This window comes from Canis lupus, chromosome 35 (assembly GCF_048164855.1).
Source record: "Canis lupus baileyi chromosome 35, mCanLup2.hap1, whole genome shotgun sequence".
Classification (NCBI taxonomy): Eukaryota; Metazoa; Chordata; class Mammalia; order Carnivora; family Canidae; genus Canis; species Canis lupus.
Window position 1 is genome coordinate 21,944,036 of NC_132872.1, and position 26,896 is coordinate 21,970,931.

Sequence of the window (26,896 nt, forward strand, 5' to 3'; positions counted from 1 at the left end):
CATCCTCTCTCTGTACATGTCTATCTCTGGGTACAAATGTTCCCTTTTTATAAATACAATTGTCATACAGGATTAGGATCCAACCTAAGGACCTCATTTTAAACTGATGATTTCTATGAACATTCCATCTCCAAATAAGGTCACATTCTCAGATCTCAACATATCTTTTTGGGGGGATAGGATTCAACCCAGAACATCTATCTATATTCTGTTTCTGTTGTCTGTGGGATTTCAAGCCTGCCTGGTTATACCTGGTCAGTTTGTGACCTGGCAATAATCTATTGACATGAGGGATAAAGAAGCCTTCTGAAAGTGAGCTGAACATCTAGCTGAACATCTAGGAAAACAAAGTCAGCATACCGAGGTCAGTTCTTCTCTCTGACTTCCCAATTAATTGCCAAGCAACCTTGGAACCAAGAAGTTTCTTGTGTATTAGTGTTAGCCTGGAATAAAGGTTCTATATGGAACCCTGGGAGATCTGATGCTTATTTCCTTTTTAGGCATAAAGAGTTATGTGGTCCAAATAAATTATGCTATTTCCTAACTGAAGCAGCAGAGGTGTCAAAGGCACATATAAGAACTCAGAGAAAAAAAGAAAAGAAAACAAACTCTATTCGATCTGAGGTCAGGTATGTGAGTCTAAGAAAGGGGATAGTGTAGAGGCATATGTCCGAGATATTACAGGTTTCGTTCCAGGCCACCCCAATGCAGTGATTATCATAAAAAAGAGAATCAAATTATATTTTTTTTTGGTTTCCTAAAGCATATAAAATTTATATTTACATTATAGTCTATTAAGTAAGTATGGAATAATACTGTGTCGTAAACATGTATATACCTTAATTTAAAAATGCTTTATTGCTGAAAGACGCCAACCATTATCTGAGCAATTTGCAATCTTTTAGCTGACGGAGGTTTTGCCTTGATGTTGATGGCCACTGATCATGGTGATCATTGGTGAAGGCTGGGGTGGCAGTGGCAATTTCCAAAACTAAGGCAACAATGAAGTTGGCCACATCAATTGACTCTATTTTTCATGAATGATCTTTCTGTAGCATGTGTCTGTTAACAGTTTACCCATAGTAGAATTTCTTTCAAAAATTGGAGTCCGTCTTCTCAAGTCCTGCAGTTGTTTTATCAACTGAGTTTACATAATATGTTAAACTCTTTATTGTCATTTCAGCAGTCTTTACAGCATCTTTACTAGTATATTCCATCTCAAGAAATCACTTTCTTTGCCCAGCCATAAGAAGCATTTCCTCACCCATTAAAATTGTGTCATAAGATTGCAGAAATTTAGTCCCATCTTCAGGTTCCACTTCAAATTCTATTTCTCTTGCTAAGTCCACCACATCTGCAGTTACTTCCTCTACTGAAGTCTTGAGCCCCTCAAAGTCATCCATAAGGGTTGGAATCAATTGCTTCCAAATTCCTGTCATGTGGATATTTTGACTTCTTCTTAATGGCATCTAGAATGGTGAATCCTTTCCAGACTTTCAATTTACTTTGATCTATCAGATGAATCACTATCTATGGCACCTATAGGCTTATGAAATGTCATTCTCAAATAATAAGACTTGAAAATCAAAATTACTCCAATCCACAGGCTGCAGAATGGATGTCGTGTTGGCAGGAATGCAGACACATTTATCTCACTGTACATCTCCATCAGAGCTCTTGGGTGACCAGGCACATTATCAGTGAACAGTAGTATTTTGAAGGGAATCTTTTTTTTTTTTTTTTCCTGAGAAGTAGGTTTCAATAGTGGGGTTAAAATATTCAGTAAACCATATTGTCAACAGGTATGCTGTCATCCAGGCTTTGTTGTTGCATTCCTAGCACACAAGAAGAGTAGATGTAGCTTAAATCTGAGAACCCTTAGATTTTCAGAATGGTAAATGAGCATTAGATTCCACATAAAGTCACCAACTGCATAAGCCCCTAACAAGAAAGTCAGCCTGTTTGAAGCTTTGAAGCCAAGTATTGACTTATTTTCTCTACCTATAAAGGTCATAGATGGCATCTTATTCCAACAGAAATCTGTTTAATCTCCACTGAAAATCTGCCATGGAGCCAGGATAGTCAGAGGAGAGGATATGAAGAAAGACTCAGAGCCTCATTGAATCTTAATCTTCAGGGCAAGGAGACTGAGAACACTCATACTCAGACTCAGACCCTGAGGCTTTTTCTCATCCAGCTTTTATTGAGAGCTAGCAGATTAGCTATAGGAATGAGTAATTTTGGAAAACAGAGAAAAACATGTTTACTTCAAAGGGTACAAGAATAGGCTATTAACTCAAAGTGGGGGGTGGAGGAGCTAAAGCTGGAGAACAATGTGGTCAAGAGTCAGTGTGGCAATCAGGACCTCACTATCCCCAGTGAGCTGAGGGCTACAAGATCTAGTTCTCAGATAAGCTCCATGCTGGTTACCCACAAAAATCTGTTGCTTAGTGTAGCGACCTTCATTTATTACCCTAGATGGAACTTTTGGATAATTTACTATAGCTTCTATGTCACCACTTGCTGCTTCACCTAACACTTTTATGTTATGGAGTTGGCTTCCTTTTTTAAAAAAAATTATTTATTTAAATTCCAGCTGGTTAACATTCAGTGATACTAGTTTTAGGTTGACAATACAGTGATTCAGTACTTCCATACAACACCCAGTGCTCCTCATGACAGGTTTCACTCAATTCTCATCACCTATTGAACCCATCTCTCCACCCACCTCCCCTCTGGTAATCATCAGTTTGTTCTTTATAGTTAAGAGTCTGTTTCATTATGTAAATCTCATGTTAACTCAACCTCTGCTGGCTTCCAACTTTTCCTTTCCAGCTTCCTCACCTCTTTCACCCTTCATAAAATTGAAGAGAGTTAGGGCCTCATTCTGGATTAGGCTCTGGTTTAAGGGAACATTGTAGGGGCCAGTTTGATCTTCTATCCAGAGCACTAAAACTTTCTTTGTATTTGCAATAAGGCTATTTCACTTTCTTATCATTTCTGTGTTCACTGGAGTAGCACTTTAATTTCCTTCAAGAACTTTTCTTTTGTCTTCATAACTTGGCTAACTGTTTGGCACAAAAGACCTAGTGCTGGGCTTATTAGCTTTTGACATGCCTTCCTTACTAAGCTTTATCTTTTCTAGCTTTTGATTTAAACTGAGAGTTGTGTGCACTTCCTTTCACTTGAACACATAGAAGGCATTGTAGGGTTATTAAATGACACAATTTCAATATTGTTGTATCTCAGGAAGTAGGGAGGCCTGAAAAGAGGGAGAGGGATAGCGGAATAGCCAGCTGGTGGAGCAAAGTTACACAACATTTATTGATTAAGTTCATCATCTTATATGGGTACCATTTGTGGTGTCTAAAAGCAATTACAATAGCGACATCAAAGATCACTAATCACAGATCACCACAAAAAGTATAGTAATAATGACAAATCTGAAATATTGCAAGAATTACCAAAATGTGACATAAATGTGCAGTAAGCAAGTGATGTTGGAAAAATGGTACCAATGGACTTGCTTGATGCAGGGTTGCCACAGACCTTCAATTTGTTAAAATAAAGTAAAATAATAAAATAAAATAAAATAAAATAAAATAAAATAATAAAATAAAATAAAATAGAAAGAAAGAAAAGAAAAGAAAAGAGAAAAAACAATATCTGCAAAGTGCAACAAAATGAAGTACAATAAAATGAGGTATGCCTATGTATCAATAGATTGCTTTAGTCACATTTTGCTGAAACTCAGACTGTTTCACTCACTCAAACTTGGTATTGCTGGGGCTATATCTTTTTTTGCAGTCAGTGCTAGGAATATATTTTAATTTTATACTTAGAACCTTGACAGGAATACTTGCTTTGGCTGACGTCTCCTACTCAATTTTCAAGACCAATTCAAATGCTGCCTTCTTTGTAAAATTGCCCCTGCCTCTTCTATTACAATGGCATGAGTTGCCTGTTTGGTGTTTCCAAGGCACTCTATTTACTTTTTTTCTAAATATTTATCTCTCCTGGAAGAGTACTATCTTCCTGAAGATAAGGAATGTTTCAAATGTCTCTTTAAAAGCCTAGTGCCCAGAATAGGGTCTAATAAATACTGAATAAATGTTTCCCAAATGAATAAAGACATAGATGAATGAAATTTTGCCACAAAATAGCATAGATAATGATGGAATAAAAAAAAACTGCAGTATACTCCCATTTATTTTTTATTCCTGTTTTTAAATAGTAGTAGTTGTGAGGTAAATAATAGTACATGGTATAAATCAAACAATAGTACATGACGAAACTATCTGATATATGTCATCTATACAGATGTATGTGACTACACATGTGCATATGTTTGTGTATTTAGAAAATCTCAACACTTGTTAGTTATTGTGCAAGCAGTGTCATTCACAGTTGTAGGATTCGCAACATATCATCATTGTTCAAGTCAGCCATATAATCTATATGAGGGAATTTAGCAGTGACATATAAATATTTCTGTATTGGAAAAATAGTTATGCTTGCCCCATTCTACAGATGCATTAACCTAGGATTCTGAACACTGAATTTTTTAAATAGGTGGAAGAAGCCAAAGTAGTGTTAATTCACATGAACATATTAAGTGTTTTTAAATGATAACTAGTGTCTTATTAACAGGCATAATGTTGTCTACAGCACCAGATGGTGTGGGCAAAGTATCCTGTGATGCCTCACCAATACTTTTATCTGAGAGCAGGTGAATGTTATGCTATCCATCACATTTTGCATATGCAGGGATCCCATGCCTCTGATTCTGTGATGGATACACATTCTAACATGGGCAGTTTGGAATATGCAGTGCTCCCCTTTCAGCCTTACAGATGTGGTAATAAATCCAACTGAGCTTTCTGCAGGGCCTGTCATGCCCGTGCACTGTTCAACATGAATCCGTTTCAGTGACAGGAGATGTGAATCCCACAGAATCTGATCGTCGTTAACATTTCTAAAGTGCTTGGAGGTTCCTTTGAGATAAAAGAAATGTTATAAATATTGTTATGATTATCTTTTTTTTCCTTTGAGAGAGAGATTGTTATTCACACAGTATACCATTTTTTTTTTCCTCTTGGAAAATATTTGTCATGTTGATGCATTCTCCAGTCACTGCCAATGAAGAAAAATGTTTGCATCTCTTTCTCCACAAACTGTGGGTGGGGAGAGACTTCAAATTGAATTAAGAACACATCAGCGAGCTCCAAATAAATGATTCAGCCTGAAGGCTGAAGTGTTACCTTTTATTCTATGGCCTATAATTGACACAAAGTATGTGTAGAGTAATTCATAAAACACAGATTATGAAATAGAGGAATATTTTATTATAATGAAGGATCATTATTTTTTACAGTCAAAAAGAAGTTCAAACACCCTGATCATTAAGTAACATTACATATTTTCAGTTGAAGAGCCAGATTATGGGCTGGGAGCCTATTATAATAGGATTTAATGGCTTAGCATGTATTGTTTTCTGAACTCAAAGAGACTGAAAACTTGTAATAATAAATTTTACATTATTTTTGTTCTGGCTTGGACTTGTCAACAGTAAGAAATTGTGACAATATCTTCAAGAAAATTACAAAATGTAGATTTAGAAAAGAGAACACTAAAAATGATCTGGTCCAACAAAAAATTTAAATGGTAATAATAATAGTTATACACACTACATCTAGTGCACAGAACTTAGCTTGCTAAAATACGATAGGGCAATCAAGTCTGCAAATCTTCCAGAACAACAATATCATTCATGATTCAAGGTATTTCTCACTATAAGAGATTTTAATATTCTTATAAAAAAAACTACCATATTTAATTTAAACAACGCTAAAATCTTAAGGCACGAAAATAGATGAATACAAACCAATACTTGATTCTGGATACGTAAACAGCTGACATAATTTTCTATCATTTCATAATATCTTAGATTTTATTATTATTTTTTGGAAGATTTTATTTATTTATCTGACAGAGAGAGATACAGAGCACAAGCAGGGGGAGCAGCAAGCCGAGGGAGAAGGAGAAGCAGGGCTGCTGCTTAGCAGGGAGACTGATGCAGGGCATGGACCTGGGATCATGACCTGAGCTGAAGGCAGATGCTTAATGGACCGAGCAACCAGACACCCTGGCTAAGGTTTTATTGGGAAAATTTCATAATGGGTTAAAGATGTTGTTTTAACCATTTAGACCATTTTAAACCATTCAACCATTTTAAATGTTGTTTTAACCATTAAGATTGTAATAGAAGTAAATGTGATCAAGATATTATTTCAGAATATAGTCTGTCTTTTTCTCCTTAGTTGTGTTGAATTTTAACTTATATAGGTTTTGTTTGCCACAGAAACAACTAATTACCGTTCTAAAGGCAGCTATAGAAATTATGGGTAGAAAAAAGGGTTATCTTTGTGTTTCCATAAATAAAATTCAAAACAACATAAAAAGAAGGGGAAAACATGTTACCACCTCTATAACGTGTTTACGTCATTATATTTCTGGTTCTCTTATACTTCTATAACCCTCACATTTTTCACTACCCAAGTTACGATTCTTTGGTTAAAACTCATATATATTTTACAATGACATTGTTTGTCTAACATGTGAGACTTTGGGTGAGCTATGCTTTCAGACTCAAGATTACTCATCTTTCAGGCATCCCTGTCCTCTGGGTTCCTTTCAGCTCTAAAATTCTGAATTAGAATTTAATGAATCTAGTTTAAGGATAGACTCATGCCAACAATGATAAGTAACTATTTGCAAATATATGCAATATATTTATTTATTTATTTATTTATATATATATATTACAGATAAATTTATAATGTGTATTACATATATATATATCTGTACATGAATCTGCTCTATGTAGGTTGCTATACACACACCTCACACACATTTATAGATATACACATATATATGTATTATATATTTATACATATGTAAATTTTTTATATGTATATATACATATGTATATATTTGGATATATACATATGTATATATTTGTATTTGTTTGTATATATACAAATATATATATATTTCAAATGACCCAAATGGTTTTGGGAACTCTCTGTCAATGAGATTTCAGGTTTCATCATAAAGCTGATTTGGAAGGAAAGGGGAACACATTGGCCAAATTAACCATCTTGCAAACTTGTAGAAGTATTGGGAACTGATCTACCAAACATGACACTGAAAAAGCTCTGAGCTCTAAGCCCCAGGAACCATGATTGGTGGAGGTGAGAAGAAGAGAAGAAAACAGAGTTAATTGAAGCTTTATATATACATGGGATAACTGATTCTTATATGGCATTTCCATCATGTAATTCTCACAGTGCATCTATAACCATCCTTATACCTCTCTATTCTATCCCCAGTCTATATCTAAAACACACGTATTGTTTTCTAGAGCCTGTACTCAGGAAAACACTAGTCTTTTTCTCTAAAGAAATTGAGTATGATTTGTATACACCCACATACAATGCTTCTTGTGTTGACATGTTCTTGAAAGAATTAAGCACTTTCTTTTATTCAAATGGTATCTGTATCCTGGCATTTAACGGGATGCAAGAAAATTAAAAATGGCTTCAGAAGTCAAGAATATATTTTTAACCTAAAATTCTTTATCTTCACAAACCATAAATAAATGTCCAGAAAAAAAAGTTTACAATTGTACAAAGATGTGAAAATTTACTTACATGAATCTTTCATTTGGAAATTCTTTGGAGATGTACTTCAGTGAAATAAATTGGGAAATCAAGAAGATGAAGATATGGGTTTTGGGAATGATGTATATAATGCAAGGTGCCAAAGACATTGTATCCCAGATGAAAGCTCTGGAACAGACCTGGAGAGCAACCTACACAGTACAGGAAGGTGTGATAGATGGAAGAAAAGCATAATGGGAGATAAAAAAAAATAAATAAGAGGATGATAGCATATTAAAGAGCTTTAAAATTTGAGGGTATGGCAATGTCAATTAATGCCAAAAACTCCCAAGATTTAAAAACTCTATGAAAAAATAAATTATTAGAGATCATGACTCAGTGACTTTCTGTGATCTTGGTAAAATACTCTATTTAGTAGCGTGAATGGAGATAATGCATATTTTGCTGGGCCTGTCATAAAAAAGACAGCTCAGTTGAAGTGGATTAAACAACTGAAATTTATTTTCTTATCAGTTCTTGATGCTGAAGTCCAAGATTAAGATACTGGCAAGGTTAGTGTCTTCCGATGCTTATCTCCTTGGCTTGCAGTTGATGTTTTGTTATTTTTGGTTTTTGTCTTTGTTTTGTTTTTGCTGTGTCTTTCCATGCTCTTTCCTGTGTGCATGCACATCCCTCATGTTTCTGTGTGTTCAGATTTTTTCTTCTTATAGGCACACCAATCAGATTGAATTAGGACCCATCTTCATGACTTTATTTCAAAATAATTACCTTTTTAGAAGAATATCTTCAAATACAGTCACATTCTGAGGTACTGGGGGTTAGAATTTCAATATATGTATTTTAGGAGGAATAAAAATCAATCCAGAAGAAACTTTTTAGTAAATAAAATGTAATCCTCACACATTAATGCAAATTAATAGTTTGTCATTTTATTATTAAAGCTTAGAAGATATTTTTGTTTCCACTAATAGAATTATATCCTTAAAAGTGGGAAATCACAAGAGGTTACAAAATTGATGAAAATAATCACAATCAATAATAAAAAATAATAGAAAACCTGAAATATATATTACTAGCTGTTGAATAAAAGATAGGATGAGTTAAACCATTGTTTTCATATTGAAGAGTAAATGGATAATTTCTATGGTTGATGAATCAAACAAAATGCAGTATTTTACATAGAGTTTTGAAATAACCTCTTGAAAAAATAAAAACAAAAAATTAAAATGACAGACTAGTTGGAGTGGGATTGAGATAGGAAAAGGTAGCATGGGATATTTACTTATATAAAAAATGTCTAAACATTTTGAATCATTTCTGTGTAACTGTGGTAAATATAGAAAACAGTACTTACTATTGTTAGCATTCCATTATTATATAATATAGAGCTAGAGTTTACTCTGGGCACATATTATTTCTCCTAATTTTATCATCTGTCATTTTTTATCACAAGGTGTTAGGCTTTAGTAGACATGGACTTGGTGGTCTAAGTCTCCAAAAAGAACAGGAAATATGATGTTTAAACAAAAACAAAATAAAGAAAATACATAAAATAGTACTTTAATTGCCTTGACACACTTAAAAATTTGGCTGACATGATCATTTTCTAGGAAAATCTCAGGAATAATGGCAAATATTTCACAGGATAATTAAACATATTTTATTATAGTGCTTATTTATTTATTCATTTGTTTTAAGTCCAGTATAGTTAAATACAGTGTTATATTAGTTTCAGATGTGCAATACAGCCATTCAACAATTCTATACATTACTCAGTGCTCATCAGGATAAGTGTACTCTTAATCCCCATCATCTATCTCACCCATCCCCTCACCGAGCTCCCCTCTGGTAATCATCAGGTTGCTCTCCACAGTGCTTATTTTTTTGTTTAAAAAAAAATATGATGATTTGGGGCTCCTAAGCGGCTTTGTAGGTTGAGCATTTGACTCTTGATTTTGGCTTGGCTCACGTCATGATCTCAGGGTTGTGGGATCAAGCCCCATGTTGGGCTCTGCTCTGGGCATGGAACTTGCTTGGGATGTTCTCTCCTCCTCTCCCTCTGCCTTTCCTGTCCCTCCCCAGCTCTCATGCATGCTCTTTCTATCTCTAAAAGAAGAAGAAAAAAAAGATGATTTGATTACTATCATGAGCAATCTTTAACTTTTTGAATATTTTTTCTTAATATTTAATTTCTACTATATTCTGTTTTTTCTCCACCTCCTTGAAATCCTTAATAGTTTAAAAATTTTATTAGATTATTTAAATCTTAAAACTCTCCAAATATTGATTTCATCTTTTATAAATTCCCTAAGCCTTTGATTTATAGGTTACCATATTCTGGTTATCTATTATCTGAGGTAAAGTAGTTTAATAAATAAGAATTATAGGATTAAAATAAAAAGCATAAAACATTTATAGTTTAGATATATTCTGTTTGAGATATTAAGTCAGTAATCTAAGTTATGAAAACTTAATCCATAATAACCACATTTCAAATTGTGCAAGCCCAGTTCCTTCTAGCTACCCATCCTCATACTAAACTGCTCTTGTCTTACTTTGTGCTATTTGCAAGTTTATGAACATTCTTATTACTGAAAAATAATTTTCAGATTCATTTTTCCATTCACTTGTTTGTTTATATTAGCGTGACTGATCTCCAGTGATTCTTTGTGTCTCTTTATCATAAAAATACAGGAAGTACCAACATGAGCTGTAAGAGCAGATTAATTTAAGGATTAATACACTATCTATTGATAGCAGTGCCACATCCTTGGTTTAAATATATGTTGCCCTTTCTTTAACAACGAAACAGATACGATTTTGGTTTTAACATACACAAGTGTAGTATAGTCCAAATCCATTAAATTTTTACCAGTTTCAACCAAAACTCTACTTAAAGTTCCTGGTAAACCCCTTGCACAGTTTTCATCCTTTATTTTCACCTTTGTGTCTGTCTCAGCCCCTTACCTTTATGGCAAGCATGTACTCACAACCTTTTCCTTTCTCTTAAATTTATTAGACTTCCCTGTTACTGTTGACTCTTATTCCTCAGTGGACCTTAAATTATTACTATCCACCATTGTATTTCAAAATTAATTACTGGAGGAATTTGAATATAAAATGCAAAAAGTGGGAGAAAAATGAAGACGGAATGAAAAAGAAAGATAATGGGGGAGAGGGGAAGAGAAAAAGAAAGGGTAGAAGGACAGAAAAGTTAAAAGAGAGAGAGAGAGAGGTGGAGACTATAGGAGACAGAATGTCTCCAGTATTTGAAAGGCAATAGCTTTTTACCTAAGCACACTACAGATTCACCATCATGTAAGAAAGTTTTTTTCTAAGTAGATGTAAAAAAGGATTTTAGAGCTTCCTAAGGTATGGTCAAGAATAAGGTACAGTTTCCATAAAACAAACATCCATTTCTTCTATTTTTATCTGTTAATTAAATATTACAGTGAGTCAAAAACAATTTAAGTAAATCTCCTAAATAGAAGAAAGGAATTAAATTTTGTATTGTTGTCAGGTTAGAGATAACTTCAGGTTGCATCAAGTAGAAGATTGCAGTGGGGGGCAATCAAACACAGGCCAAGTATTAATCAAAGGGCACTTTCAGTGGCAAGAAAAAGCCACCTCATAATGTGAGGTCATTTGCATTGGGATACATTTGTTCACACCTATTGAATTACCCATCCCTTATATTACTTTTAGTAATTTAGGCTTACTGAAGCAGAGAAAGAGTTAGATTGACAATGATAACAGCCCAAAAGAGATGATTGTTTCTGTTTCCCATTTTCAGGCTTCATTTCTGATAAAGAGAATGAATTATAATGAAAAGTTAACAGTTAATCATGATAGCAATGCTTTAGTGTCTCATTTTCCCACCTAAATGTTCTATTTTGGTTCAAAAAATAGTGGATGACAGGCATTTTTATATTGACATTTTGTTTTATATAATGATTATTTCTTTCAGTTTAAAAACACATTTTTATATTCTCCAATGCTTTCACAATTTCAACTATGGATTACAGAAAAATGGGAAGCAAACCCTGTTGCCTAACTCATCTTGATCTTGAACCTACAATTCTATGCAATTAAAAAACAAAAAGGAAACGCCTGAACCCATTTTCTTTGAAGGCCTTTCGACTTCCATCTACACTTTAAATGAACTGATGTACTTGAAAGGAAACTTTGAGGAAACTTTTAGATATCAAGACATAGGATTTCTAATTCTGAAAAATTACTGATTTAGGGTAGTTAGAAAAATTGTTAAATATAGGAATTGTTGCTTGTGTTAGCCTAAGAAGTAAAGGCTGTGCTACACACACACATGCACACACACACACACAGAGGTTATATTTATAATTTATATAGTTTATAATTATACAATTGCTAAAATTTATGAATATATAGGTAATACATATTATATGTATTAGATATTTGAAAGGATATATTTGGAATATATTTATTTGAAAGAAAACTTCCAAGGAAAGTTTGAGATATCGAGACAGGATTTATCATTATGAAAAACAGCTGACTTAGGGTAGTGAAGTTAGAAATATTGTTAAATACAAGAAGTGAGAAACATTGTTAAATGCAGGAATTATTCAGGCTTAAGAATTAAAGGCCCTGAAAAAAATATATATATATTATACATATACACATAGACTTATGTTTTGTTTATAGTTATATATAGTATATAATATATATATACTATATATATACTATATATACATACTAGTATATATACTGTATACTATAATATATATTATATATATATATATATATATATATATATATATATATATATGGGGGAACATAGGGATAGCTGAGGACAAGGCATAAGCTTGGGGCAGCACATTGACAAGTCCTTGGAACTGGCAAAGGGCTATTCCGCTATGGACTTAAGGGCTTCGATGTTCATACTTTGCTAAGGGCAGAAGGCAATCTTAGCCTGACCCCCAGGACCCTGTAAGTCTACTTTTACATATAAAAATTCCTTTAGAAATTTCTTTTATCTCTAAACCCCCAAGTGACATGTTGGTGATCATCCCCCAAACACATGGCCCACCGATACACATCTAAAAGGTCTTATGACTCAGGTTTTATTAGACCCAATAAATGACCTTGTCCCAACCATAGCCAGCCCCCTCGAGGTCCTGGAAACCTTGCCTCCAAAATTCCTTAGTACCCTATCCTCAAACCCCTCCCAACTCCCAGGTATATAATCAGCCACCCTTCACAGGCCCAAGGCAGCAGCTCTTCCTGTCCACGGGTCCTGTCCCCGGGCTTTAATAAAACCATCATTTTGCACCAAAGATGTCTCAGGAATTCTTTCTTGGTCATCAGCTCCAGACCTCACCTGTATTCCAAAACTTCATCAGTACATATCTGTGTGTGTTAGCTATATATATCTTTTTTAAGTAAATCTTGACAAGTACCGCTCAAATTGCATTTATCAATTTCTTGGGGGGTTTTTGGTTATAAAATTGCTATTGCTATTTGAAATTATTACATTCATGTTGAGTATATAAGAAATAGGCAATTATGTTATTGTAATTAGAATCAAGATATTCCATGAAAGCAGAGATACAAATATAAAGTTAAACTAAGTAAAAAATCCTCAGCCCTCATGTTCATTTGGAAATCAGAATATAAACAAAACTTTCTGTCTAAATTGAATAGATGGTGTTTTGCATTTATCTTTATAAAAAATGCATATATATGTTTGTGTGCCATATACAACTTATGTCCCTGATAAGAAGAGTACTAAAGAATGTATTTAATAAATCTGTAATGAGCTATTTCCCAATAAAAAGATTCTTTCTTATTTTCCTTCTCCATGTTTCAGGTTTTCTTTCAGAATTTCCCTCAAAATCACCATGCTCTGATGGTCTTTCTCCCTTCAATTTTTGTTGTTATTTTCCTCATCTTCCAAGAGTCTGTGACTCACCCCAAGGGAATGCCAAAAGAATGCCCTTTGGTTCCTTCTGTTCAGTGAGCCAAATCGAATTCATCATCTCCCCTCTGCCCACAGGCCCTCTCTTTCTATGGCATCTGTCTCAGATAACTACATCTCCATTCTGCCAGTAAAATATATTCTTTTACTTTTCCTTGCTTCCAAATTGAATCAGTTTGAAAATCCTCTCATTTTTTCCCCATAAAATCCCTTGCATCTGCCTTATCTTCTCATTTTCATAGCAACTTGATTAAAGCTGTTTCCTTCATTCTTACTTCATTGTTTCACTGTCTCTGTCCCGAGCTCTCCTCCTCCAACCAACTCTAATTTATAGAGTTATACCCTGTGGCTGTGTTAGTATTTTAAAAGTACCAATGACATTTTGAGAATGTCATCCCATACTCAAAAAATCTGCAAATACTTAAGAATGCATACAAACTCTTTGTCTTGGTGTTTCAAATTAGTCATAGCATGACTCCAAACTATCTTGGGTAAAGATACATTTATGTCCTATACATATGGAAACATCCCTTCTTGAAAAACTTCATTTTTTGATCGAGTGCCTTTTGCCCGTCTTCAGAACATGGTTCACTTCAGTCTCTAAGCAAATCTGTGTGGGAACACCTAAGCAATAGTTGCTAGCTCTGAGAAGTCCAAGGATGTAAGTTGAGCCAAAAGGACCTCCAGGAAGAGTTTGCCTTTATGATTAGGTGTGGAGTTTCGCACCTACTTACTGAAATAATAAATAATATTATATTATTATAAAAATAACATATTATAATATAATTTATAATTATAAAAAAATAATAACAGGGTTAATGCCCCAGGGGCTGATTGCTACCATTTTGTAGCCATGAAGGATGTCCACTTCAGGAAAGACTAACCAAAATCTTGAAAAGAGCAAAACCGAGAGACTTGTTTAGAAATAGAACTGAAATACTAAATTCCTCTGGCTGGAACCTGTTTACCTCTGGACTGTTTGTTATGTAAAATAGTTGATTCTCTTATGGTTTAGTCAGTTTGAATATAGCTTTCTGTTACTGCAGCCTGAGGCATCCTTATACATACCCCTTATCCATATTTGCAGGTAAATGCTCTGTTTAATGTATTACTGCCTTTCCCCCAGTTTTTCCATCCCCCTAAACTGCCCTCTCTCTGCTTCAGGATGTCTCAGTCCTCTTTACTCAAAGCTATGGGTTGCTTTTCTTGTTCTTCCAAGTAGAATTCCATTCTTCACTAGACTCCTATAACATTTTAAGGGACAAAACTATTATATGTATTTATCCTTTTCTAGCATATAGTATATAGTATACAGATATCTAATACCATATAATGACATATCTAGTAGCATAAGATGATAGATAGATATAGATAGATGATAGATAGATGATAGATAGATAGATAGATAGATAGATAATCAACATAGGCATAGTATATATTAAAGGAGAGTCTGTATCCAATTTATCCTCCCTCCATCTAGAAATCTTCACAAAATGACTAGTTCATGTAGTTGCTCAAGAGCTCCACACTGAATTTCTCCTAAATGAATGCATAATTTAGTCGGTTATGTGGCTAATCAGAGTGTGTCAGGAAACTTCAGGGTGGGACCATTTATTTATTTGATATGAAACCTTTATCATGCCTGTGATCTATGGTGTTTTCCTATATTCTACTTCTCTTTCTTGTTACAAAGATTCACTCTATTCTTCCTTCATTTTAAAGATCTTCAATATGCACTTACTTTTTACATTATTCTTCTGAAATACTTCTGTAGTCTCACAGTCTCCTCTTTTACAATATTGAGTAGCATAGGGAAGATGAAGGAATTTGAGCTTCTCTTTAAGAACTGCTGCGTGGGCAATTTTTAATGATGTTTCATTAACAAAAATACCACAGTGTCTGTTTCTTTGCATTGGAAGGACCATTTTTCTCCATTAGACACTAAGCACTAAGGGCTTTTCCTTCAAAATAAATGCTTTAAAGTAGTTTCTCAAACCATAGAATACAGAAAACAGCTAAAAGAGGCTGCTGTTCTAGTAGAAAAAAGGGGGGTAGTCACCAAAAAGGACAGAATTGGATTATGAATGTTAAGTTTAAAGTAAGAGGTACAAGAGTAAAGCTTCACTGTACAAAGAGAGACAAAAAGGAAAGAGAAAAAGAAAAGCATGTTTGCTGAAAGATTCAGAAGACTTTAAACTAATCCTGCTATATTTTCTTTAAAAGCCTTACCCTGAAACAGGAAGATGGAAGAAATTTCAATATGATACCCAGAAAAGAAAGAATTAGCTAATTGGGAAAATTATTTTTGCAACTTCAAGAAAGGGATGTCACCACTTTCTTGGTTAACAATTGAATCTAATGCAATTGTTAACAATTAAATTTCATTGTATAATGAGATAAAAATATATAAATATATTAACATAAAAATAACTACAAATCTCTTCTTTCCATCAGCCTTCCTCACTGGTCCAAAGAGAACATAATTATCAATCTACCTGACCAATCCAACATTTCTATTCCCATCTCATCCCCCTTTAAGAACTGTCTAAACTTTTATGATGTATAGTAGACAGAAAAAGCATAGAATTTAGAAGAAAGAACAAATGACCTCATAAGAAGAGACACAATCTACATAATAAATATGTGAAGGAGAGAGTAAAATCTAACAGACTGGGGCAGAGAAGTTTTGTTTCAGGGGTGAGTTAGTGAGTGAGAGACAGCATAGAATGAATACAAGTTAAACAGAATAGAAAGGAGGATAGAAGAGATTCTTGGCTAGTCAAGAATTTTCTTAAAAAGTGATAACATATGGATATAAGCAATGATTTCTGGTTACCTTTTGAATAGATTTTATTTTTTAGAGCAGTTTTAGGTTCATAGCAAAATTGAGTGGAAAGATGAGGGAAGCCCATGCACTTTTCTCAGTGTATGGACCTAGCTATTTCTTCTTAGCTTCTCTCCACTTCCTCTCATCCACTTTTCACAGAGTGGACAGATTGGAGGGGGCAGGGGCTCCCTCCCAGTAGTGTTTCTAGAGCTCAAGGGCAGCTAGTAGGGGTTTCACTATCCACATGTTTAAAGTCTAATAGAAAAAAAAAAAAAACAGGGGAGCCTGGGTAGCTCAGTGGGTTAAGCATCTGCTTTCAGCTCAGGCATGATTCTAGGGTCCTGGGATTGAGCCCCTCATTAAGATCCCTGCTTAGCAGGGAGTCTGCTTCTCTCTCTTTCTCTGCTTCTTCTCCTGGCTTGTGCTCTCTCACTCTCTCTCTCTCTCAAATAAATAAATAAAATCTTTAAAAAAAAAGAAAAAAAAATCACTAGATATGAAGTTAAGAGAGACATCCAAGTCTACATCTACATGCTCATGTTAGTGACCTTGGGGTACCACTTTCAGATAAAAACATAAGCCTGAATGGCATCATCTAATATCCATGGAAACCATGAAAGTGATCTGAGAACTGAAAGAACAAACTGTACAACTAGAGGAAGGAAAGAGGTCACATTGTGGAAGGTAGGAGGTGTGGGGACATGATTTGGGGGAGAAAAGAATCATGGTGCTACAGAGGGGAGGGAGCCCTGATCATGGAGAGAGATAAAGAGAAATAAAACAGCATGCAGGGGCTTGCATAAGAAAAATAATTTCCCAAAACCATTGACTGGGAAAATCAGAGAGGCTGATTATTTTAAGTTTTAACAAGCAGCAAAGCTAAAATCTGATGTTTTAGACATTTGTGCCATCTCCAGGTGGAGCCTGGTGGATGTAGTGGTGCTGTCGTGGAGGAGGGCAGAGACCCAGAAGCAGCAGTATGCTCTGAGTATCCCCTGAGTCACATTAGAAGAGACAGAAGAGAAGGTGGGCCTCTTAAGCTGTCCCATTCATTAGTATGTAAGTACTGACCCCTACTGAGAGTGGTAACTTGGATGCCAACTTAATGTATGTTGTCCCCTGAGCACTGATGTGACTGCCCTTCTGAGAGAAACAGGCCAGTGCAGTGAAACCCTCCCCCAGAGGATCAGAGCAGGTCTGTGCAAGTCTGTGCTATGACAGGTCCCTAAAATTTGGAATATTGAAACTCAGCTGCACACCTCAGATAAAGCACAGGAGCAGAAGACTCAGTCACAGGCAGGGTGAAGGTAGGGATCTGACAGAAACATGGGACACAAGAGGGGAGATGGACTGCTCTTCTATGAGGGCTTCCTGAGCAGTGAGAGACACAAATTCTCCTTTCTGGGGAAGAAAGCAGGCCTATGCCATTTTACCCCCACCCATCAGCACAGTGCCCCATAGTGCAAGCTTTGAGCCCTGTACACCAAGCCTTGCCCCCTGGGCTCTGCAGGCACCTTTTTTTACTAGGACAAGTGTGGTTGAAAGCCAACAGTAGCAGGCTCCTCCTCCAGAAGAATGGCACACCCACACATATACACAAGGTCAGGAGTGCTGCAGAGCTTCAGCTCTCGTGGAAATAGGACCAGGTACAGGCTTTTCCTAAGACATACAACAGAGTCCTTAATAAAATGCCAAGATGGAGGAATTCATTCCAAAGGAAAGAACAAGAAAAAGTCCCAGCCAGAGAGCTAATCAAAATAGATACAAGTAATATGTCTGAACCAGAGCTTAAAATAAATAAATAAATAAATAAATAAATAACTAAATAAATAAATCATAAGGATACTATCTGGGCTTGAGAAAAACATAGAAGAAACCAGAGAGACCCTTACCACAGAGATAAAAGACCTAAAAATTAGGCCAAAACTTATAAATCCTATAACCAAAATGGAAAACCAACTGGGTGTAATGACCACAAGGGTGGAGGAAGAAGTGGAACAAATAAGTAATATACAAGATAAAATTATGGAAAAAATGAAGTGAAGAAAAGGGGAAAGAAAAATACTGGATCACACATGTAGATTTAGGAAACTCAGTGACTCCATAAAACATAGTAAGATTTGTATCATGGGTGTCTCAGAAGAAGAGAAGGGAAAAGGGGCAGAAGGTTTATTTGAGCAAATTGTAATTGAAAACTTCCCTAATTCAGGAAAAAAAAACAACCCAGACATATAAGACTAGGAGACACAGATAACTCCCATCAAAATCAACAAGAGCCAGACAACACTAAGACATATTTTAGTAAGATTTTCAAAATATGGACATAAGGAAAGAATCTTGAAAGCAGCAAGGGAAAAGAAATCCCTAAATTACAAGGGAAGACAAATCAAGTTAGCAGCAGATCTCTACACAGAAAGCTGGCAGGCCAAAAGAATGGCATGATATATTCAACGTGCTGAACGGGAAAAATATGCAGCCAGGAATATTTTTTTCTACCAAGGCTGTCACCAGAATAGAAGGAGAGATAGTTTTTCAGACAAACAAAAGCTAAAGGAGTTCCCAACCACTAAACCAGACTTGCAGGAAATATTAAAAGGGACTCTTTGAGAAATAAAGACCAAAAGCAACAAAAACTAGAAAGGAACAGAGAAAATCTCCAGAAACAACTTTGTAGGTATCACAATGGCATTAAGTTCATATCTATCAATAACCACTCTGAATGTAAATGGATTAAATGCATCAATCAAAAGACATAGAGTATCAGAATGGATTTTTTAAAAAAGGTCTATCTATATGCTGTCTAGAAGAGACTCATTTGATACCTAAACATGCCTTCAGACTGAAAGTGAGAAGATGGAAAGCCATCTATCATGCTAGCGGACATCAAAAGAAAGCCAGAGTAACCATACTTATATCAGACAAACTACACTTTAAACCAAAAACTGTAATAGGAGATGAGGAAGGACACTATATCATCATACAGGGGTCTACCCAATAAGAAGGTCAAACAATTGTAAATATTTATACCTCCAACTTGAGAGACCCAAATATATGACTATTAATAATAAACATAAAGGAATTCATTGATAATAATACAATAATAGTAGGAGACTTTAACACTCCACTCACAGCAATGGACAGATCATCTAAGCAGAAAATCAACAAGGAAACATTGGCTTTGAATGACCGACTGGAACAGATTAACTTAACGAATATATTCAGAACATTTCATCCTAAAGCATCAGAATACATATTCTTTTTCTAGTGCAGATGGAACATTCTCCAGGATAGAACACATACTGGGTCACAAATCAGTCCTCAACAAGTACAAAAAGATCATGATCATACCATGCATATTATCAGACCACAACACAATGAATCTTGAAGTTAACCTGAAGAAAAATTTGGAAAGGCCACAAATTCTTGGAGGTTAAAAACATTCTACTAAAGAATGAATAGGTTAATGAAGAAATTAAAGAAAAAGTATAAAAAATACATGAAATCAAATGAAAATGAAAACACAACAGTCCAGAACCTTTGGGATGCAGCAAAGGCTGTCATAAGAGTGAAGTATATAGCAATACAGGCCTACCTCAAAATACAAGAAAAGTCTCAAATATACAACTTAACCTTACACTTGAATGATATTGGAAGGGAAGAGCAAACAAAGCCTAAAGCCAGCAGAAGAAGGAAAATATTAAAAATTAGAGCAAATCGGGCAGCCCGGGTGGCCCCGTGGTTTAGCACTGCCTTCAGCTCAGGGCCTCACCCTGGAGAGGGGGAATCAAGTCCCATTTCAGGCTCCCTGCATGGAGCCTGCTTCTTCCTCTGCCTGGGTCTCTGCCTCTCTCTCTCTCTCTCTCTCTGTCTTTCTATGTCTCTCATGAATAAATAAATAAAATCATTAAAATAAATAAAGCAAAAATAAACTATATAAAAACAAACAAAGGCACAAACAGTTCAATAAAATTGGGACCTGGTTCTTTGAAAGATTTTAATAAAATTAACAAACCTCTAGCCAGACTTATCAAAAAGAAAAGAGAAAGGATCCAAATAAATAAAATTATGAATGAAAGAGGAGAGATCACAACCAATGTCACAGGAACACAAATAATTATAAGAGAATTCTGTGAAAAATTATATGCCAACAAACTGGGCAATCTGGAAGAAAATTAAAAATTCCTAGAAACATGTAAACTACCAAATTTGAAACTGGAAGAAATAGAAAATTTGAATACACTGATAACCAAAAAGTAATTGAATCAGTAATCAAAAATCTCCCTACAAACATCTAGGGACAGGTGGCTTCCCAAGGTAATTCTACAAGACATTTAAGGAAAAGTTAGTACTCAACACCTGGATGGCTTTGGCTCAGATCATGATCAAGTTTGTGGATCAAGTTCTGCATCAGGCTCCCCACGGGGAGCCTGCTTATCCCTCTGCCTGTGTCTCTGCCTCTGTCTCTGATTAATAAATCGTTTTTTTTTTTAAGAGTTAGTATTAGTTCTTCTCAAACTGTTCCAAAAAATAAAAATGGAAGAAAAACGAGCAAACTCATCCTATGAGGCCAGCATCACCTTGATCCAATACCAGACAAAGGCTCTGGTAAAAAAAAAAAAAAAAAGGAAAATTACAGGCTAATATCCCTGATGAACATGGATGCAAAAATTTTCAACAATATATCAACAAATTCAATCCAACAGTACGTTAAAAGAATTAAACCACAATCAAGTGGGATTTATTCCTGGGCTGCAGGGGTGGTTCAATATTTGTAAATCAATCAACATAATAAACCAAACCACATTAATAAAAAATAAAAGGATAAGAACCATATGATCCTTTCAATAGATGCAGAAAAAAGCATTTAATAAAATACAGCATCCATTATTGATAAAAATCTTCAATAAAGTAGGGATAGAGGGCACATATCTCAACATCATAAAGGCCATATATAAAAGACCCACAGGTAATATCATCCTCAATGGGGAAAAACTGAGAACTTTTCATCTACAGTCAGGAACAAGACAGGGATGCCACTCTCACCATTGTTATTTAACAGAGTACTACAAGTCCTAGCCTCAGCAATCAGACAACAGAAAGAAATAAAAGGCATCAAAAACAGCAAAAAAAGAGGTAAAACTGACTATTCATGGGAGACATGTAGGAAACCCAAAAGACTCCAAAAAGTTGCTAGAACTGATACTTAAATTCAGCAGTTAGCAGGATATAAAATCAACATACAGAAATCTGTTGCATTTCTCTACACCAATAATGAAGCAGCAGAGAAAGAAATAAAGGAATAGATCCCATTTACAATTGTACCAAAATGCATAGATACCTAGGAATAAACCTAACTAAAGAGGTGAAAGATCTGTACTCTGGAAACCATAGAACACTTGTGAAGGAAACAGAAGAGGACACAAGAAATGGAAAAACATTCCATGCTCATGGATTAGAAGAACAAATATTGTTAAAATGTCTATATTTCCCAAAGAAATCTATACATTTAATGCAATAGCATTTTTCAGAGCTTGAACAAGCAATCCTAAAATTTGTATGGATCAAGACTATGAATAGCCAAAGCAATTTTGAAAAAAAAAATGCAAAGCTAAAGGCATCACAATTCCAAACTTGAAGTTACATGGCAAAGCTGTCGTGATCAAGACAGTGTGGTACTGACACAAAATAGCACATAGATCAATGGAGCAGAATAGAAAACCCAAAAATATACCATAGCTATCTGTTCAATTAATCTTTGACAAAGCAGGAAAGAATATCCAAAAGTCTCTTCAACAAATGGTGTTGGGAAAACTGGACAGCAACATACAGAAGAATGAAACTGGACCACTTTCTTATACCATACATAAAAATAAGTTAAAAATGGATAAAAGACCTAACTGTGAGACAGGAAACTTTCAAAATCCTAGAGGCTAACACAGGCAGCAAACTTTACATTGGCTGGAGCAACTTTTTGCTAGTTTCTGAAGACAAGGGAAACAAAAGAAAAGTGAACTATTGGAACTCCATCGAGATAAAAAGCTTCTGCCCAATGAAGGAATAAACAAAACTAAAAGGCAGCCTACAGAATGCAAGAAGATATTTGCAAATGACATATCTATAAAGGGTTAGCATCCAATATCTATAAAGAATTTGTCGAACTTAATACCCCAAAACAAATAATTCAGTTAAGAAATGGGCAGAAGATGTGAATAGAGATTTTTACAAAGAAGGTATCCAAATGGTTAACAAACACATGAAAAGTTGCTCAACATCACTAATCATCAGGGAAATGCAAATCAAAACCATGATGAGATATCACCTCATACCTGTCAGAATGGCAAAAGTTAACAATGCAGGAAACAATAGGGGTTAGAAGGTTGTGGATAAGGGGGACCCTCTTACACTGTTAGGAATATAAATTCGTGCAGCCATTCTGGAGAATAGTATGGAGTTTCCTCAGAAAGTTAAAACTAGAACTACTCTACCACTCAGCAATTACAATACTGGGTATTTACTCAAAGGATACACAAATACTGATTTCAAGGGATACATGCACCCCGATATTTATAGCAACATTATCAATGATGGCCAAATTATGGAAAGAGCCCAAGTGTCCATCGACTGATGAATGGTTAGAGAAATGGTATATGTATGTATATATATATATATATGGTATATATATATATATATATATATATATATATATACACACACACACATACACACACATACACACACATATATGTCTTTGGAATATATGGAATATTACTCAACCATCAAAAAGAATGAAGCCTTGCCATTTGCAACAGTGTGGATAGAGCTTTAGTGTATTATGCTGAGCAAAATAAGTCAGTCAGAGAAAGATAAATATCATTCACTCATATATAGAATTTAAGAAACTAAACAGATGAACATAGGGAAAAAGGAAAGCAAAATATAAGAGATTCTTAACTATAGAGAATAAACTGAGGGTTGATTTAGGGGAGGCTGGTGAGGGATGGGCTAAATCAGTTATGGGTATTAAGAAGGACTCGTGTTGAGTACTGGGTGATATACGTAGGTGATAAATCATTAAATTTTGCTTCTGAAACGAATATTACTGTATAAATTAACTAGGATTTAAATAAAAACTTGAAGAAAAAGCAAAAAAGATTGAATAGGGAGTTCCCATATACCTCTTGCTCCTACATATGCACAGTCTTCCCCACTATTAGTTTGTTACAATCAATAAACATGCGTAGTTTATGTTAGAATTCCCTTTTGGAGTTATACATTCTATGGGTTTTGACAAATATATAATTACATGTATCTACCATTATGGTCTCATAGCAGAATAGTTTCACTGTCCTAAAAATTCTCTATGCTCTGTTTATCTCCCCCTACCACTAACACCTAGCAACCACTGATCTTTTCATTCCCAGCAAAGAAGTTTTAACTGCAAACATTTTTCCTATTCAAATTCATTTTTGAAAACCTGACAACACTATAGGATTATACCACATAGTCACTTGGTCCATGGCTTTTTAGTACTAAAATAATATGTGTGCTGTGTGGATGAAATAGCATCTTCCTTTGTTGAATAATGGAAGTTATGCTATTTCAACAAATCTTTTTTTAGAAATAAAATTCTGCATCAAATCACCTTCAAATAAATAGACTGAGATCTGATGCGATTTACTGGAATAAAAAGGATAATGGCCATTTAACAATATTTGTGTCTTAATCCCCCAGATTTTGTGAATATGTTACCTTCCATGACAAAAGGGACTTTGTAGATGTGATTTAGGTTAAAGAACCTTGAAATAGCTGCATAATACTAGATTATCAAGGAGAGTCCCATTTAATTATGAATCCTTAAAAGCCCTTTGCAGTTGCAGTCAGAGACAGAAATTGTGATGCTGCGGTCTTTGAAGATAGAGGAAGTGGAAAAAAAAATAACAAGGAATGTAAGCAGTCTCTAAACCAGAAAGCCAAGGAAATAGATTCTCCCCTTGAGCCACCAAAAAGGAGTATGACCTTGCCATTATAGTGATTTAGCCCAATGTGATCTGTATTGGATATGTGATCTACAGAACAATGAGATAATAAATGTTTCCTGTTTTCATCCACTAAATTTGTGACAATTTGATAGAAGAGCAATAAATGACTAATACATCTACTTGCTAGGCAGAGGTCTGGCAGGTAACAAATACACAAAACCCGGTATACAACAGTCTTATAGAATTCTCTGTGAATGAGTTAGATTAAGAGTTTTTTTTTTTTTTCCACCATATATTCAGATGAGTAATTTCCCTGAGCATACCCAAATTTTGATGATTAGGTTGCTCTATTGTGAGTTATGTGCATTTTTGGTTAATATAGTATTTCATTCTCTTAAGATATTCTTTTTGAGAAAGTTATGAAGTTAATTCAAAATGGCAGTCAGAAATGAACTCTTTTGATTGAACTATATTCACTTTTTTTGGTTCTGATATTGAAAATGATTTTGAATTAAATTGGCTGTTTCTATTAGATAACGTACAAACCAATGGAAAGATCACAACAATGAATTAATCTTGATAAGTATATTGATAAAATTTAAGCTCATTTTGAAGCAACTTATTGTTTAAAAATAAGTGATATCTCCTTTCTTTTTCTCTCTAAAATAGATAAATCTTAGAAAAACAAGGAAGGAAAGAAGAAAGAGAAAGAAGAAAGAAAGAAAGAAAGAAAGAAAGAAAGAAAGAAAGAAAGAAAGAAAGAAAGAAAGGAAGGAAGGAAGGAAGGAAGGAAGGAAGGAAGAAAGAAAGGAAGGAAGAGAGAAAGAAAGAAAAAGAGAAAGAAAGAAAAAAGAAAGGCACCTGGGTGACACAGTAATTAGGTGTCTGACTCTTGGTTTCAGCTCAGATCATGATCTCATTTTGTGAGATAGAGCTCTGCATTTGGCTCTGCACTCAGCACAGAGTCTGGTTGGGATTCTCTCCTTTTCCGTCTACCCCCCACCCCCCTCACTCTTTCTCTTTCTCTCTCAAATAAATAAATATTTTAAAAATGAGTGATGTCTCCATTAGGAAATATTTTTTTATTTTTTTATTTTTATTTATTTTTTATTTTTTTTAAATTTCATTTATTTATGATAGTCGCAGAGAGAGAGAGAGAGGCAAAGACACAGGCAGAGGGAGAAGCAGGCTCCATGCACCGGGAGCCGGATGTGGGATTCGATCCTGGGTCTCCAGGATCACGCCCTGGGCCAAAGACAGGCGCTAAACCGCTGCGCCACCCAGGGATCCCAGGAAATATTTTTTTAGAAACAATTGCACTAATTTCTTGTTTTTGTTATAGAAAAAACAAATTAAAAACAAATTCTCTCTGGCAAGCCAAACAATAATATGTAAAAGAAATGGAGATTAATTTATATGTAAGATGTTAGATAGGGAATTTTATCTTTTCAAAAATACCATATTCAGGAAGAGGTATAATAAGGAGAATATTCCATTTGCCCTCTTGTGTTCATAAGATATGCTCTCACAAAGACTGATTAAGCATAATTTACAGAGAGCCATAGTTGAACAAAAAGCACCCAAGAGTTAGTCTTTCTGTGTAAAAAAGAATATCCACTGCTAAACTCTCCATGAATCTCTAATAAGAACACTGGAAGCTGCAGGAAGTCACTTACTTCACATTGGGATATTTGTTTTAAATTTGTCCAACAATGAACAGAAAGTAAAAAGGACAAAAAAAAAAAAAAAAAAAGCTCAGATAAAAATTGGAAGAGGAAAAAAATGTGTGATTTTCACTCACGTAGCATATATTGACATTGGGTTAAGATTCAAAACAAGCAGTTCAAAGAGGACCTGAGAGGGTCCAAGAAACGCTGCCTACCCTCCCTGCATCTTTTCTTTCTTCCTTTTTCTATGATACTTTTTATGCCTACAGAGTCTTCTATAGGCTGCTCTTCTTTTGAATCATTACTTTCAAGATATCGTCCATCTTTACCACTGTCAGAGTCTTTCTATTGATGTTGTGCGCAGTCATGGTTCCTACTTCTCCCCCTTCACTTTATTTCCTCTCCCTTGTTCACAGATGCCCCAACACTGAGATATCTTCATCTTGTGTATGACTGTAGGTTGACTACATTTTTGACAAGAAATACGTTGTAATAAAATCACGAATAATTCTAGAAGATTTTACTCATCAGCAAAGGCAAAACTACAACTGCAAAAAAAAAAAAAAAAAAAAAAAAAACAACAGTAGACCTCTTTGTTAAAAATATTGGAAGTATATGTGAGTATTTAAAAACAAAGGCAAGGAGGAGGGGAAGATGGCGGGAGAGGAGGGTCCCCAAACCACCTGTCCCCACCAAATTACCTCGATAACCTTCAAAACATCCTGAAAATCTACGAATTCGGCCTGAGACTTAAAGAGAGACCAGCTGGAACGCTACGGGGAGAAGAG

The 26,896-nt window shown here is 34.9% G+C and overlaps 1 long non-coding RNA gene across 1 annotated transcript; it reads left to right on the forward strand.

Moving 5' to 3' along the window:
* Positions 1 to 484: 484 nt before the first annotated feature.
* LOC140624671 (uncharacterized) lies at positions 485 to 25,493 on the forward strand. Its single transcript, XR_012024126.1, has 2 exons — positions 485 to 629; positions 25,111 to 25,493. It is a non-coding gene; the product is annotated as an uncharacterized lncRNA (long non-coding RNA).
* Positions 25,494 to 26,896: the final 1,403 nt, after the last annotated feature.